Here is a 17177-nt window from a genome sequence, read left to right as displayed (position 1 = left end):
CGTCCCTGGGTGGGCTCGAACCACCAACCTTTCGGTTAACAGCCGAACGCGCTAACCGATTGCGCCACAGAGACACAGTGACTACCGTTCACAAACATGTCTCCTGATGTCAGGAACTGCCCTTTAACCTCAGGCTGGAGACATCTTCGCATCTTTCTGGCCTGCCCCACCCCGCTCTACAAAAACTGGGAGGGAGCGCAAGAGACCGTTAGGGCGAGAGTCACGCCGTTGGACACCCTTGGACGTTGACACCGAGCCGGAATGAGTTAAAGGACTCAAACACCCGCGCCAGGCGCGGTTGGAGACGCACAGTCGCACCTGCAGGGGAGAAAGCGCGACAAACCGCCGCCCCGCAGGACTCCGGGTTCAGAGGCCGCCGAGATCCGCTCCAGCCTCCAGGCTCGGAGTCCACGGTGCCCCCTGCTCCGTGCCCTGGGCCTTCCCGAGGAATGTTCAGAAAGTGACTAGCCGCGTGCACTGCCCAGTGTATTATTGTCAGGGACAATAAAAGAGTTCCACCTGGAACTCTTCTGAGAACTACTGCCCTTTCTGTTTGGCCAGGAAAGAAGAATACATCTGGTAGTTTCTTTTTCCCTGAGAACGACTAGACTTCAGATTTCTTAGTTTGGACTACCCAGATTCTGGGTCCTTTTGGGTCTATGGTGTTTCCGACTCTTGGGGGTTGATGCTGTCTCGTTCTCTCTCCTATCAGGCTGTAGAAGACTCACAAAGATAACTGGATTTGGAAGTAATTGGCTTCTTTTTGTCATTCTAATTGTTCTATTTCATGCATAAAAAGCCATTATTCCAAGGTGTACAGGCTTCAACAAGTCCCCACAGGGGGTCCCCATAAAAGAAAAGTTATTTTGTATGGAGAAGAGACAGGGATGGAGAAAATTATCAAAAGGAAGATTCAGAGGGAAGAGGGACAGGATTGGAAGGAGGAAGAGAAGAAGTGAGGACTATTCCAGGACATATCTATTCACTGGCCCCAGTAAAGACAGCTTGTCTTTCTGGGCCTCTCCTCCTCACCTTTGCCCCTCAGGACAGCCTCTCATCCCCCCACCTGTCTCCTGAGTCTCGGAATGCTATCATTTTCTAGTGAACCTACAAAGACTAGGCTCAGTCTACTCTAACATAACTAGTGTTAGTCCCTTACGGGTCTCCTTTTGCAAGCCTTCTCTTTTGTGGTCCTAGGAGAGTCAAAAGTATTGAATTACCCCCAGAAAATAAAAAGAAAAAAATTTTTTTTACCCCCAGAGAATAGGATATTTAGCCTAGTCTTGTGAGGCCATCATCCTGAAAGTGATTCCAGCAGCCCCACGTCATGTTTCACTATACTTGTTAATAAAAGAAAAAGAAACTCCGTGGTCCAGGTCATTTGTAAACGTGGAAAATAATACTCAAATTATTTTGAAATCAGTAACACTTGTGATTAAACCCTCATTTGCAAAGGCACTGACAAGAATCAGTAATCCATGTGGAAAAGCCCCCGTCTTAAAGGCGGTCTGCTGAAGCCTGTGCACCCTTCTGTTCACCTGCAGCTGTGACATGGTAACTGCCCCCAGGTAGTCTTCTTAATTTAAACAACCATTGAAATAGACAAAACAAGTGAGGCCCCAGTTTGCAGACATTGAGCAGTAGCAGTGCAAGACTCTGATCCCTGAGAGAGGGTTGGGAAGAATTCTCATGGTGGTACAACAAGCTGAAATCCCAGAAGAGCATGGTACTCACATGAGGAGGCAGAGATCAGAGTTAGGACAGATTAGAGCACCGGAGGGGAGAAAACGTTTTAGAGGCCAGTTTTCAGAAGTCCATCTGTAGGTCTACTGCACGTCATTTGCTGAGTGCTGGGCTGCTCATGTGCAGGAAGGTACTAACCAAGGCTTGCCAGAGGACAGATGCTACAGGATGGAGAACAGAACAGAGATCCTAGAGGTCAGTAGTACCAGGCAATGTTAGAATTCAAGCTTTGTTAACAACTCTTTACCACTCTGAGCACCCAGCTGAGAATCTCTCCAGAAAGGCTGTGCTTTAAGAGCACAACTCATACCCTAAAGTAAGGTCTACTCTTGACAGTCCCTAACAAAGCTGCAAACCAAGCCCTGATAAGAGCTGCAGGGTAGACAGAGTTCGGAGGTTGAGTTCCAACAAGTTAGAGGGTTTTGGTAAACACCTTGAGCTTTCCACAGATTCACCTTAAAGCCTAAATCCAGTCCAGCACAAGTCCAAAGTAATCGGCCAGTAATCATAATGCTTGTTATTGCTGATTTGTGCCACCAAATCAATTCCAACTCACGGCAACCCTACATGACACAGTAGATCTTCCCTGTATGGTCTCCTAGAACAAAAATTGGTACTCTGGAGTAAGATATCAGAATATGCTACAATGTATCATTCAAAGTATCCAAATATTAAAAAATACTAGACATTCAAAGAAACATTTTCAAGGGAAAAATAAGTCAATAGAAACCAACTCCCAATTCCAAGATGTCCCAGATGTTAGATATAGCCAACTTCAAAGCAGCTGTTTTATACACACACAGAGAAAACATGATGTCAGTGAGAGATCTGATAGACAAGCTCGACAGAACTGTGAAAGCCATCAAAAGGAGCCAAATGGAAAGACTAGGACTGCCCAATGGATTTATAAACAAAGTGGCCTAGCAGCAGAATGTAAATTATGCATGTGCTCAGTGACTTGGGCTTCCACTCACAGAGGCTAACCTGGCTACAGCCAGCCACTACTGAGTGCCCAGACAGCCAACAGCAGAGGACAACTCTGAGTCCCTGATATGATACCCATCCCCAGTGGAGGTGGGGGCTATCAGCCAGCCACATAATGACAGGTTGACCACATAGGACCCGGGATGGTTAATGTTACGTATCAACTTGATTAGGTTATGATTCTCAGTGGTTTGGCAGACGTTGGACTGATTGCTTTTTCATAATGTAATATTGTGTAACCACCTCCATAATGTGGTCTCATGTGATCAGCCAATCAGTTTTAAGAGGAGCTTTCTCAGGGATGTGGCCTGCATCCAACACATGTGGATAGTCCAGCAAAGCTTATCCCTCCACCCTCCAGACTGGCTGATATCAGGAGGTGGTCTTTCTAGCCTAGCCAGCCCCCCACCAGAGTCACCTTATTAGCGTAAACCTTCAGGTGTGTTCTGGAGGTCTATAGAAAATAAAGGCACCTCAATTACTCAGCAAATTCCAAGGGTTTAAAGGTATCTCAAGGAGCCCTTGTGGGGCAGTGGTTTAGTGCTGGGGTGCTAACCCAAGAGTAGGTGGTTTGAACCCACCAGCCACTCTAAGGAGAAAGTTGTGGCAATTTACATCCTTGGAAACCTATTGGGCAGTTCTGCCCTGTCCTATAGGGTTATTATGAGTCAGAATTGACACCAGCATATTTGGTTTTGTTTGTTTGTTTTTTGGTTTAGAGTTACTGCTCAGATACTAAGGTCAAAGACAAAATTCTTTGGATGAAGTTAAATTCTTTACCCAACAGTTACATTTTAGAAAACAACTAAAAAACAGTGAATGATATATTAAGAAACTGGAATGTAATGGACGTGGCCAAGCTCTCAGAAAACAGACTGTGGCCGTATAAGTGTCAGAGCCTTGTCTCATAGCCTTAACAGCCTGTGGTCCCTTTTGAGTCACAGCAGATGAAGTTAGTCTGGTTTGTCCGAGTGTATAAATGTTAAACATGTTTAAACACTTTATTGTAAATATAACAAATACATGTTTTTTTGTAAGAAAAACGTACCAAAAAAAAAAAAAGACGTGTATTAAAAGAAAAGGAAAGTTCTCTTGCCCCCTGAACCCAGCCCCCAAATAAACCACTGCTGAGACACCTTTAAATATTACACACAGGAAACTGTGGCAGCTTTGCAGTGTAATAGGTGCTGTTTGGCCTTGTTGTTCTTGTTGTTGTTAGGTGCCGTCAAGTTAGTTCCGACTCATAGCGACCCTATGCACAACAGAAGGAAACACTGCCCGGTCCTGAGCCATCCTTAGAATCGTTGTTATGCTTGAGCTCATTTTTGCAACCACTGTGTCAATCCACCTCATTGAGGGCCTTCCTCTTTTCCGCTGACCCTGTACTCTGCCAAGCATGATGTCCTTCTCCAGGGATCCCTCCTGAAAACATGTCCAAAGTATGTAAGTTGCATTCTCGCCATCCTTGCTTCTAAGGAGCATTCTGGTTGTACTTCTAAAACTGATTTGTTTGTTCTTTTGGCAGTCCATGGTATATTCAATATTTTTCGCCAACACCACAATTCAAAGGCATCAATTCTTCCTCAGTCTTCCTTATTCATTGTCCAGCTTTCACTTACATATGATGCGATTGAAAATACCATGGCTTGGCTCAGGTGCACCTTAGTCTTCAAAGTGACATCTTCGCTCTTCAACACTTTGCAGCAGATTTACCCAATGAAATGCATCTTTTGATTTCTTGACTGCTGTTTCCATGGCTGTTGATTGTGGATCCAAGTAAAATGAAATCCTTGACAACTTCAGTCTTTTCTCTGTTTATCATGATGTTGCTCATTGGTCCAGTTGTGAGGATTTTTGTTTTATTTATGTTGAGGTGCAATCCATACTGAAGGGTGTGGTCTGTGATCTTCATTAGTAAGTGCTTCAAGTCCCTTTCACTTTCAACAAGCAAGGTTGTGTCGTCTGCATAACGCAGGGTGTTGATGAGTCTTCCTCCAAACCTGATGTCCTGTTCTTCATTTAGTCCATCTTCTTGTATTATTGCTCAGCATATAGATTGAATAGATACGGTGAAAGAATACAACCCTGAGGCACACCTGTTTGACCTAGGGACCCACAAAGACCCAAGTCCTGCCCTGACAATCACCTGCCCTTCCTGGACCATGAGAAGTGGGTGAAGGCAAAGAAAAGGAAAATAACACTATTGTTTGCAGAAATTTCCCCTCGAGACAGGAAACTCTGGTAAATGAGGCCAAGTTTGTGGTTTATGCTATGCCATTGCCCTAAACCCAAAGCGGATATTACCTAAATTCCTGAGATGCAAATGAAATGATAATTTCCTGAGATGCAAATGAAATGATAGAAGTCAATAAAATGCGGGGAGGAAAGAGAAAGCAAGACCGGTGAGCCCACTCACGCAGGTCAACCGTCCTCAAGTCCTGTCTGAGAGAGGACGTGAGATTAGTTCGTGGAAACTATGGATGCTAAAGGAGTATTTTCACACTTGTTTTGAGATACTTATAGATTTGAGTCAGAATCAACTCTGTGGCAATAGGATTGCGATTTGAAGTGTGATGCACGTGCTGTTTTGCTAGGTACGTCTGTAGCGTAATGGCGAGAGACGTGGACTTTGAGTTCAGCGCCCCCAATTCGAGTCTTGGTTGGTCCTTAGTGTGTAGTTAAAAGGGTTTTTCTTTCCTCCTTTTTTAAATTATTAAATCCTTAAATGATGAATTAAATTTGTTACCCCTAGTCCGCGTCACCCTCCTGGTCGTGATTTAAGAGCGAGAAAGGTTTTGGGCTAGGAGGGAAGACAAGAGGGGAGCCCTAGGCTCCGCGGAGCGCGAGTTGCTCCAGATCCCCGCGCCACTCCTGCTCCTCGTGGCCTTTTGGGCCTCACAGCCCGGTCCCCTCGTCCTCTCGCCTCCTCCTCAGAAACGGAGGTCCCAGAAACCCTCAGAAAATAGCTGAGGAAGGAGGAGAGACTGGAAAGAACAGAGAAGACAATTGGAAGGAAAAAGGGAGGAGGTAGGGAATGGGAGGCAGATGAATTGGGCGTTCACAGCAGCGGTTTCAGTTGCTGGGTGTGGACCACCTATGCTCACTCAGGAGCGCCCCCATCGCTTCCTGTCCCACCGGAGAACCCGGTTCCACTGATAAACCTCAAAGCTGCTTGCCTGGCATTTGTTCTTGCAAAGTTTCCTTTCACTGTGTGGACGCGTGAAGTGGATTAAGTTGGTTGGCAAGTGAGTGGAAGCCAAGTGAAGGGCCTTGTGGGCTCCCTTGCTGTTGACTAGCAGATGGTGCACCCACCCCCCAAATGCACACCATTTTTCCTCTTGCAGCCTGTCTGCAGGGCCTGGAGGGGAAAACTGGAATAACAAGGTGTAACATTATTTCTTTAGAGACAAAGAGAGAGAAATACCAGATAATTGGTTATATGAGTTGAAAGTGATTATCTCTGAAGAACAAGAAATTAGAAAGGGATCCGGGGACTTCTGTTTTTCATAACAAACTTTTGGGCATATATTACTTTGATAAAAACATGTACTAAATAAAAATAATGTCTTTGTTATTAAGATGATTTTAAAGTTCATTGTATTGAAAAATTTTTTGATTGTTATTTTTTTTTATTAACTTTTATTAAGCTTCAAGTGAACGTTTACAAATCCAATCAGTCTGTCACATATAAGTTTACATACATCTTACTCCGTACTCCCACCTGCTCTTCCCCTATTGAGTCAGCCCTTCCAGTCTCTCCTTTCGTGACAATTTTGCCAGCTTCCAACTCTCTCTATCCTCCCATCCCCCCTCCAGACAAGAGCTGCCAACACACTCTCAAGTGTCCACCTGATATAATTAGCTCACTCTTCATCAGCATCAATCTCCCACCCGCTGACCAGTCCCTTTCATGTCTGATGAGTTGTCTTCGGGGATGGTTCCTGTCCTGTGCCGACAGAAGGTCTGGGGTGCATGGCCGCCGGGATTCCTCTAGTCTCAGTCAGACCATTAAGTATGGTCTTTTTATGAGAATTTGGGGTCTGCATCCCACTGATCTCCTGTTCCCTCAGGAGTTCTCTGTTGTGCTCCCTGTCAGGGCAGTCATCGATTGTGGCCGGGCACCAACTAGTTCTTCTGGTCTCAGGATGATGTAGGTCTCTGGTTCATGTGGCCCTTTCTGTCTCTTGGGCTCCTAGTTGTCGTGTGACCTTGGTGTTCGTCATTTTCCTTTGCTCCAGGTGGGTTGAGACCAATTGATGCATCTTAGATGGCCACTTGTTAGCCTTTAAGACCCCAGATGCCACATTTCAAAGTGGGATGCAGAATGTTTTCATAATAGAATTATTTTGCCATTTGACATAGAAGTCCCCTCAAACCATTTTCCCCAGACCCCCGCCCCTGCTCCGCTGACCTTTGAAGCATTCATTTTATTCCAGAAACTTCTTTGCTTTTGGTCCAGTCCAATTGAGCTGACCTTCCATGTATTGAGTGTTGTCTTTCCCTTCACCCAAAGTAGTTCTTATCTACTGATTAATCAATAAAAAACCCTCTCCCTCCCTCCCTCCCCCCCTCATTACCACAAAAGTATGTGTTCTTCTCAGTTTTTACTATTTCTCAAGATCTTATAATAGTGGTCTTATACAATATTTGTCCTTTTGCCTCTGACTAATTTCGCTCAGCATAATGCCTTCCAGGCTCCTCCATGTTATGAAATGTTTCACAGATTCGTCACTGTTCTTTATTGATGCGTAGTATTCCATTGTGTGAATATACCACAATTTATTTACCCATTCATCCGTTGATGGACACCTTGGTTGCTTCCAGCTTTTTGCTATTGTAAACAGAGCTGCAATAAACATGGGTGTGCATATATCTGTTTGTGTGAAGGCTCTTGTATCTCCAGGGTATATTCCGAGGAGTGGGATTTCTGGGTTGTATGGTAGTTCTATTTCTAACTGTTTAAGATAACGCCAGATAGATTTCCAAAGTGGTTGTACCATTTTACATTCCCACCAGCAGTGAATAAGAGTTCCAATCTCTCCGCAGCCTCTCCAACATTTATTATTTTGTGTTTTTTGGATTAATGCCAGCCTTGTTGGTGTGAGATGGAATCTCATCGTAGTTTTAATTTGCATTTCTCTAATGGCTAATGATCGAGAGCATTTTCTCATGTATCTGTTGGCTGCCTGAATATCTTCTTTAGTGAAATGTGTGTTCATATCCTTTGCCCACTTCTTGATTGGGTTGTTTGTCTTTTTGTGGTTGAGTTTTGACAGAATCATGTAGATTTTGGAAATCAGGGGCTGGTCTGAGATGTCATAGCTGAAAATTCTTTCCCAGTCTGTAGGTGGTCTTTTTACTCTTTTGGTGTAGTCTTTAGATGAGCATAGATGTTTGATTTTTAGGAGCTCCCAGTTATCAAGTTTCTCTTCATCATTTTTGGTAATTTTTTGTATTCTGTTTATGCCTTGTATTAGGGCTCCTAGGGTTGTCCCTATTTTTTCTTCCATGATCTTTATCATTTTAGTCTTTATGTTTAGGTCTTTGATCCACTTGGAGTTAGTTTTTGTGCATGGTGTGAGGTATGGGTCCTGTTTCATTCTTTTGCAAATGGATATCCAGTTATGCCAGCACCATTTGTTAAAAAGACTATCTTTTCCCCAATTAACTGACACTGGTCCTTTGTCAAATATCAGCTGCTCATACGTGGATGGGTTTATATCTGGGTTCTCAATTCTGATCCATTGGTCTATGTGCCTGTTGTTGTACCAGTACCAGGCTGTTTTGACTACTGTGGCTGTATAATAGCTTCTGAAATCAGGTAGAGTGAGGCCTCCCACTTTCTTCTTCTTTTTCAGTAATGCTTTGCTTATCCAGGGCTTCTTTCCCTTCCATATGAAATTGGTGATTTGTTTCTCTATCCCCTTAAAATATGACATTGGAATTTGGATCGGAAGTACGTTATATGTATAGATGGCTTTTGGTAGAATAGACATTTTTACTATGTTAAGTCTTCCTATCCATGAGCAAGGTATGTTTTTCCACTTAAGTATGTCCTTTTGAATTTCTTGTAGTAGAGCTTTGTAGTTTTCTTTGTATAGGTCTTTTACATCCTTGGTAAGATTTATTCCTAAGTATTTTATCTTCTTGGGGGCTACTGTGAATGGTATTGATTTGGTTATTTCCTCTTTGGTGTTCTTTTTGTTGATGTAGAGGAATCCAAGTGATTTTTGTATGTTTATTTTATAACCTGAGACTCTGCCAAACTCTTCTATGAGTTTCAGTAGTTTTCTGGAGGATTCCTCAGGGTTTTCTGTGTATAAGATCATGTCATCTGCAAATAGTGATAACTTTACTTCCTCCTTGCCAATCCGGATACACTTTATTTCTTTGTCTAGCCTAATTGCCCTGGCTAGGACTTCAAGTACGATGTTGAATAAGAGCGGTGATAAAGGGCATCCTTGTCTGGTTCCTGTTCTCAAGGGAAATGCTTTCAGGTTCTCTCCATTTAGAGTGATATTGGCTGTTGGCTTTGCATAGATGCCCTTTATTATGTTGAGGAATTTTCCTTCAATTCCTATTTTGGTAAGAGTTTTTATCATAAATGGGTGTTGGACTTTGTCAAATGCCTTTTCTGCATCAATTGATAAGATCATGTGGTTTTTATCTTTTGTTTTATTTATGTGATGGATTACATTAATGGTTTTTCTGATATTAAACCAGCCTTGCATACCTGGTATAAATCCCACTTGATCAGGGTGAATTTTTTTTTGATGTGTTGTTGGATTCTATTGGCTAGAACTTTGTTGAGGATTTTTGCATCTATGTTCATGAGGGATATAGGTCTGTAATTTTCTTTTTTTGTACTGTCTTTACCTGGTTTTGGTATCAGGGAGATGGTGGCTTCATAGAATGAGTTGGGTAGTATTCCGTCCTTTTCTATGCTTTGAAATACCTTCAGTAGTAGTGGTGTTAACTCCTCTCTGAAAGTTTGGTAGAACTCTGCAGTGAAGCTGTCCGGGCCAGGGCTTTTTTTTGTTGGAAATTTTTTGATTACCGTTTCAATCTCTTTTTTTGTTATGGGTCTATTTAGTTGTTCTACTTCTGAATGTGTTAGTTTAGGTAGGTAGTGTTTTTCCAAGAATTCATCCATTTCTTCTAGGTTTTCAAATTTGTTAGAGTACAATTTTTTGTAGTAATCTGAAATGATTCTTTTAATTTCATTTGGTTCTGTTGTGATGTGGTCCTTCTCGTTTCTTATTCGGGTTATTTGTTTCCTTTCCTGTATTTCTTTAGTCAGTCTAGCCAATGGTTTATCAATTCTGTTAATTTTTTCGAAGAACCAGCTCTTGGCTTTGTTAATTCTTTCAATTGTTTTTCTGTTCTCTAATTCATTTAGTTCAGCTCTAATTTTTATTATTTGTTTTCTTCTGGTGCCTGATGGGTTCTTTTGTTGCTCACTTTCTATTTGTTCAAGTTGAAGGGACAGTTCTCTGATTTTGGCTCTTTCTTCTTTTTGTATGTGTGCATTTATCGATATAAATTGGCCTCTGAGCACTGCTTTTGCTGTGTCCCAGAGGTTTTGATAGGAAGTATTTTCATTCTCGTTGCATTCTATGAATTTCCTTATTCCCTCCTTGATGTCTTCTATAACCCAGTCTTTTTTCAGGAGGGTATTGTTCATTTTCCAAGAATTTGATTTCTTTTCCCTAGTTTTTCTGTTATTGATTTCTAGTTTTATTGCCTTGTGGTCTGAGAAGATGCTTTGTAATATTTCGATGTTTTGGACTCTGCAAAGGTTTGTTTTATGACCTAATATGTGGTCCTTTCTAGAGAATGTTCCATGTGCGCTAGAAAAAAAAGTATACTTTGCAGCAGTTGGGTGGAGAGTTCTGTATAAGTCAATGAGGTCAAGTTGGTTGATTGTTGTAGTTAGGTCTTCCGTGTCTCTATTGAGCTTCTTACTGGATGTCCTGTCCTTCTCCAATAGTGGTGTGTTGAAGTCTCCTACTATAATTGTGGAGGTGTCTATCTCACTTTTCAATTCTGTTACAATTTGATTTATGTATCTTGCAGCCCTGTCATTGGGTGCATAAATATTTAATATGGTTATGTCTTCCTGATCAATTGTCCCTTTTATCATTATATAGTGTCCTTCTTTATCCTTTGTGGTGGATTTAAGTCTAAAGTCTATTTTGTCAGAAATTAATATTGCTACTCCTCTTCTTTTTTGCTTATTGTTTGCTTGATATTTTTTTTCCATCCTTTGAGTTTTAGTTTGTTTGTGTCTCTAAGTCTAAGGTGTGTCTCTTGTAGGCAGCATATAGATGGATCATGTTTCTTTATCCAGTCCGTGACTCTCTGTCTCTTTATTGGTGCATTTAGTCCATTTACATTCAGCGTAATTATAGATAAATAAGTTTTTAGTGTTGTCATTTTGATGCCTTTTCATGTGTGTTGTTGGCAATTTCATTTTTCCACATACTTTTTTGTGCTGAGACGTTTTTCTCAGTAAATTGTGAGATCCTCATTTTCATAGTATTTGACTTTATGTTAGTTGAGTCGTTACGTTTTTCTTGAGTTATGGAGTTGTTATATCTTTTTGTGGTTACCTTATTATTTACCCCTATTTTTCTAAGTAAAAACCTAACTTGTATTGTTCTATATCGCCTTGTATCACTCTCCATCTGGCAGTTCAATGCCTTCTGTATTTAGTCCCTCTTTTTGATTATTGTGATCTTTTACCTATTGACTTCCATGATTCCCTGTTATGTGTATTGTTATTTATTTATTTTTTTAATTAATCTTAATTTGTTTGTTTTTGTGATTTCCCTATTTGAGTTGATATTAGGACATTCTGTTTTGTGACCTTGTATTGTGCTGGTATCTGATATTATTGGTTTTCTGACCAAACAATATCCTTTAGTATTTCTTGTAGCTTTGGTTTAGTTTTTGCAAATTCTCTAAACTTGTGTTTATCTGTAAATATCTTAATTTCGCCTTCATATTTCAGAGAGAGTTTTGCTGGATATATGATCCTTGGCTGGCAGTTTTTCTCCTTCAGTGCTCTGTATATGTCATCCCATTCCCTTCTTGCCTGCATGGTTTCTGCTGAGTAGTCTGAACTTATTGATTCTCCCTTGAAGGAAACCTTTCTTTTCTCCCTGGCTGCTTTTAAAATTTTCTGTTTATCTTTGGTTTTGGCAAGTTTGATGATAATATGTCTTGGTGTTTTTCTTTTTGGATCAATCTTAAATGGGGTTCGATGAGCATCTTGGATAGATATCCTTTTGTCTTTCATGATGTCAGGGAAGTTTTGTGTCAGGAGTTCTTCAACTATTTTCTCTGTGTTTTCTGTCCCCCCTCCCTGTTCTGGGACTCCAATCACACGCAAGTTATCCTTCTTGATAGAGTCCCACATGATTCTTACGATTTCTTCATTTTTTTAAATTCTTTTATCTGATTTTTTTCCAGCTATGTTGGTGTTGATTCCCTGGTCCTCCAGATGTCCCAGTCTGCATTCTAATTGCTCGAGTCTGCTCCTCTGAGTTCCTATTGCGTTGTCTAATTCTATAATTTTATTGTTAATCTTTTGGATTTCTACATGCTGTCTCTCTATGGATTCTTGCAACTTATTAATTTTTCCACTATGTTCTTGAATAATCTTTTTGAGTTCTTCAACAGTTTTATTGGTGTGTTCCTTGACTTTTTCTGCAGTTTGCCTTATTTCATTTGTGATGTCTTGAAGCATTCTGTAAATTAGTTTTTTATATTCTGTATCTGATAATTCCAGGATTGTATCTTCATTTGGGAAAGATTTTGATTCTTTTGTTTGGGGGGTTGGAGAAGCTGTCATGGTTTGCTTCTTTATGTGGTTTGATATGGACTGCTGTCTCCGAGCTATCACTGGGAAACTAGTTTTTCCAGAAAAACCGCTAAAAAAAAAATGCAGTCAGATCCCTATCAGAGTTTTCCCTCTGGCTCAGGCTATTCGGATGTTAATGAAGCCGCCTGGGGAGGGTGGGGGAGGGATCAGAGAGATAGGAGAGTAGCTCCTCAGAATATAGCCAGCATTGCTTGTCTTGCTTGGAATGACTATTATATCTGAGATTTCCGGGGCGCATCGCCTATGTGTGCTGTCTGTGTGGAGATTGCCCCCGGGGGGTCTGGCCCCCTGGAGTCATGGTCAGATCCTCAGCTGCCAGCCTGGGGCGGTGCACTCCCGGCTCCAAAATCAGTCACTGCCGCCCGAGGACTCCCCGTCCCCCCTACCGCGTCGCTGGGCCGCTGGCTGGGCTCCCCCCCGGGTCAGCTCAGGCCAGCGGAGCAGCTCCCTGCGCCTATGCAGCGACTGCGCGTCCCGGCTGGGACACCACTCTTCCCGCTCCAAGACCCATCACTGTCTCCTGGGGCCTTCTCCCACCGGCTGAGTCACCACGCCGCCGGCGCGAACTGGCTGGGCCCCCTCCCGGGGTTAGTTCAGGGGGGTGGTGCAGCTCCCCGCGCCCGCTCCCCTCCTAAATCCGGGCGGGACGGCTCCCCGGCTGGAACGCTGCTCTCCCCGTTCCAAGACCAGTCACTGCCTCCCGGGGACTTCTCCCACCGGTTGTGCCGCCACACCACCCGCGAACGCGCTGGGCCCCCTCCCGGAATAAGTTCGGGGGCTAGGGCTAGGCCCCTTGTTTGTGCCGTCTGCCCCCGTGGGCTTTGTCCCAAATCGGGCGCCGAAGGTCACCTGAGTGGTACGCTGGCTCCAGGCTCTGAAAACAATTGCTGCCTCTCCGTATTTGTTCATTCTCCGTCTCTAAATCTGTGTTTGTTGTTCAGGGTTCCTAGATTGTTATGTATGTGATCCATTCACTTGTTTTTCCGAGTCTTTGTTGCAAGAGGGATCCGCGGTAGCGTCCACCTAGTCTGCCATCTTGGCCCCACCTGTATTGAAATTTTGATATAGTCATATGTATGACTCTTTAAAGACTCTGGGGTTTGTGTCTCATGTATAAATCTCTTCCCACTGTAAGATTATAAAAATTTTTATTGGGGGTAATTTTGAAGCAAACATCAAATCATTATTTCCCTTTCAGTGAGCTGAACTCACTGAAAGGGAAATAATGAGCTAGTAAACTCCCAGATCCTTCCAGATGTGACTAATTCCACCACTCATGTCCTGAAGCATCAACAGCTGAGAGGACTGGACGTGATTTAGTGCTAAACAGTCCTGAGACCAAGGAAATCCATTAAACTCTGCAAATTTCAGCTTCCTTATCAGCAACTCGCCAAAGTTTGCCTTCAGGGTTGGCTCAGATGTTTTGGGCAATCTTTCACCGCCAGGGAGAAGAGAAGCTCTCAGCTGTTACTCTTCAGGCTAACTCAGTCCATAGGCCATACAACTTCTCCTTTTAAGGTCCTGCACATTGCCTAGTTTTCTTTGTATCTACCCTTGATTGACCTTTTTGGTATCCTCTTTGGTATCCGGCAGCTCCTCAGGTTGTACAGAAAGATCCCTATGTACTGTCTCCACAGCCGCCACGAGGGACCAGGCCTCTTCCCCTTGGAACTGTTGAAATCAATTCAAATGTTTTTTTTCTGCCACTCCAGCTACTCTGTATCCAGGACTCCAATTACATGGATATTAGGCCACTTGATGTTTTCTCACACATCAGTGATGTTTTGTTCTTTCCATTTTTAGTTCTTCCCCCCACCCCCGGTTTCATTTTGGATAATCGATATAGCTATGTCATCCTATAAAAAAGAGAAAGACACTCAATGAAATGGATTGACACAGTGGCTGCAGCAATGGGCTCAAGCATAACAACAATTGTAAATGGAGCAGGACCAGGCAATGTTTTGTTCTGTGGTACATAGGGTCACTATGAGTCGGAACTGACTCAACAGCACCAAACAATAGCATGACTCCTGCAGAGTCTAATCTGCTGCTAAAACCATCCAGTGTATTTTTCATCTCTAGAAGTTTTAGCTGAGTCCTTTTTTTTTTTTTTAAAACACATCCTTCATTTCTCTCCTCATCAAGCTCAGGCTTTCTTCCATCTTCCTGAACGTATAGAGTGTGTTTGAAATAGCTGTTTTACTATCTCGTCTACCGATTCTATCATATAAGTTATTTCTGTGTCTGTTTCTGTTGAATGACTTTTCTCATGGTTATGGATCATATTTTCCTGCACGAGGTCTCCACTTCTTTGCATACCTGATAATTTTTATTGGATGCTAGATGTTATGATTTGTATGTTAAGTACTTTTTTTTTTTTAGTTCTTTAAATATTTTTGGACTTTGCTCTGGGATGTAGTTAAGTTACTTGGAAACAATTTGATTCTTTCCAGGCTGGCTTTTAAGCTTTGTTATTCAGGTTCAGAACATCCTTTAGTCTAAGGCTAATTTGGACACAGTGTTGAGGTATTGCCCCTCTGAAAACTCTCCTTCATGTCACATGTGTTAGATATTCAGGCTGGTGGGAACACAGGCTGTTACTGGCTCAGTCTCAGCTCTGTCCTACACTTCCTGTGGTTCAGTGCCTCCAAAGAGCTGTTTCACATATATTTTGTTTAAGATGGAAAAGTAACACCATCTCTGTTACTCCATCATTGCCCAAAGCAGAAATCTGTACACTTTTATTTTGTTATTTTTCACAATTAAGGAAAAAACCTTATCCTGGATGTTGTTTCCTATCTCCCATACCTAATATGTGCCATACGGTATGCTATGTGCATTATATCATCCCATTAATCTATACAATAACTCTATGAGATGGTTAATTTTATTATTTTCATATGAGACTTGAAACATTGAAGGAGCTGGCCCAAGGCCAAACAGAAGGCAAGTAGTGGTTCCAGGACTGGAAAGGGGGCCTTCCCAGAGGTAGTGCCCCTAGCCACAGACCAGACCAAAGATCTTTGTAACAACCTTGGTATATCTGATATGCCTGGAATCCAGTATCCAAGGAGCTCCTAGCTACTGTGTCTGTTGATTTCTTTGGGTCATAAACTACTCCCTTAAGGAGCCAGAGCATGACTTAGCCCTTAAACTCTGACTGAGAAAAGCCCTTAATCTCTCTGAAAACTCATGTTTTCTCGTGGGAAAGGCACTGAAAATGGACTTTGGTCTTACTTCAGATATTTTATGTTTGGGCGAGGAAACCTCCTGCCGCTGGGGAGAAATGTTCATGGGAAGAGAAGTTCAGCGCTCTTCCTCATCGAGATATATCAGTCCGGTAGGATGTACGGCTTCTAGTTTCAACGTCCTGAATACTCCGTTGGCATCTTGTACTTGGTTTTCTTTGAACCTGCGTTTGTCTTTCCTCCCCGTTGCCCTCCCTAGCATCTTTTGGGGCACAAAAAACCACTAAGTGCCAAGGAAACATAGCAAGTCATGATTCTTCTGAGTAGAATTAGAGAACCTGAGGGATCTCTAAAAACTATTCCAAGCACCCTCTCATTTACAGACAGAGACTCCAGCTCCAAGTTGAGGTCCATGACTTCCCTAAGACAAGTGGCAAGGCTGAAGCAGATAGAGTAGGTCCTTGGTCCCCCAGGGCCTGGAAAGACATAACTAGGAGGCAGACGACTTCATTCAGGTCAAGGCCACAGCACAATAGCCTACTGGTGGGAGATCTGAGGCTGAGACACAGAATCTAAGGGCTATATATATCCAGGGTGATTCTACCAGAAAGCCTATTCTTATACTCCGAGGTCAATGAGAAATTAGAAGTGTTTGTCATTTTACTAAGATTGGTGTTGCATTCTCCAAATCCTGGGCACTTTTTCTAACTTACACCTTTTTTTGTTAGGGTTTTAGGCTGATTTTTGTGCAAGAAATTCTCAAGCATAAAGGGGTTGCAGATAATTTCTTTCATCGATTGAATTCGACTGACATGTTCACAGGCTGGTTAGAATCCATGTTCTTTTCTTCTTTTTTTTTTTGCCTTTCTCTAGGCTGCAATTCCACAGCAATATCAATATCAATATTTCTGTGGAAAAAAATCTAGCTAATCAATCAAGAAGTAGACATAAGTTGTAGGAATGTATTGTAATGCAATAGAAGCCTGAGAAGCAAATGAAATGCTTTGACTGTCCCGCAACTGACCACCAATCTTTGGGTGTCTTCATGTGACTTGAGGGTCTGGAATTTAAGTCAACAGGAGCTGGAACTTCCTGAGGCTAGAAATCTTATGAGGAGAAATCTTTCTGCTACTGAGGACTGTGGGCTCTGGGTAAATTAAAAAAAATAGAAGCCCCCAAATCGTCGACTAAGTCTGGATTGAAATAATGAATGAAGCCATAGGTAACACATTTCAATTAGTAGTTAATGAAGAACGTTGAAAGAGAAGGAAAGCTGTAAGCAAAAGTACCCTCCACCTGTCATCTCCTGTAGGTTCTGGTTCTTCTCTGGGTAGTTGTGCTGTGTTGTGGCTTCTCTACTCCCTGAGGATGTTTGA

At 42.4% G+C, this 17177-nt stretch overlaps 1 non-coding gene across 1 annotated transcript; it reads right to left on the bottom strand.

Annotated features, from left to right (window-relative positions):
* TRNAN-GUU (transfer RNA asparagine (anticodon GUU)) lies at positions 1-74 on the bottom strand. The gene has a single exon. It is a non-coding gene; the product is annotated as a tRNA-Asn (tRNA).
* Between the last annotated feature and the right edge of the window lie 17103 nt (positions 75-17177).

This window comes from Elephas maximus, chromosome 3 (assembly GCF_024166365.1).
Source record: "Elephas maximus indicus isolate mEleMax1 chromosome 3, mEleMax1 primary haplotype, whole genome shotgun sequence".
Classification (NCBI taxonomy): domain Eukaryota; kingdom Metazoa; phylum Chordata; class Mammalia; order Proboscidea; family Elephantidae; genus Elephas; species Elephas maximus.
This window is presented reverse-complemented; position numbering and strand designations above follow the sequence as displayed.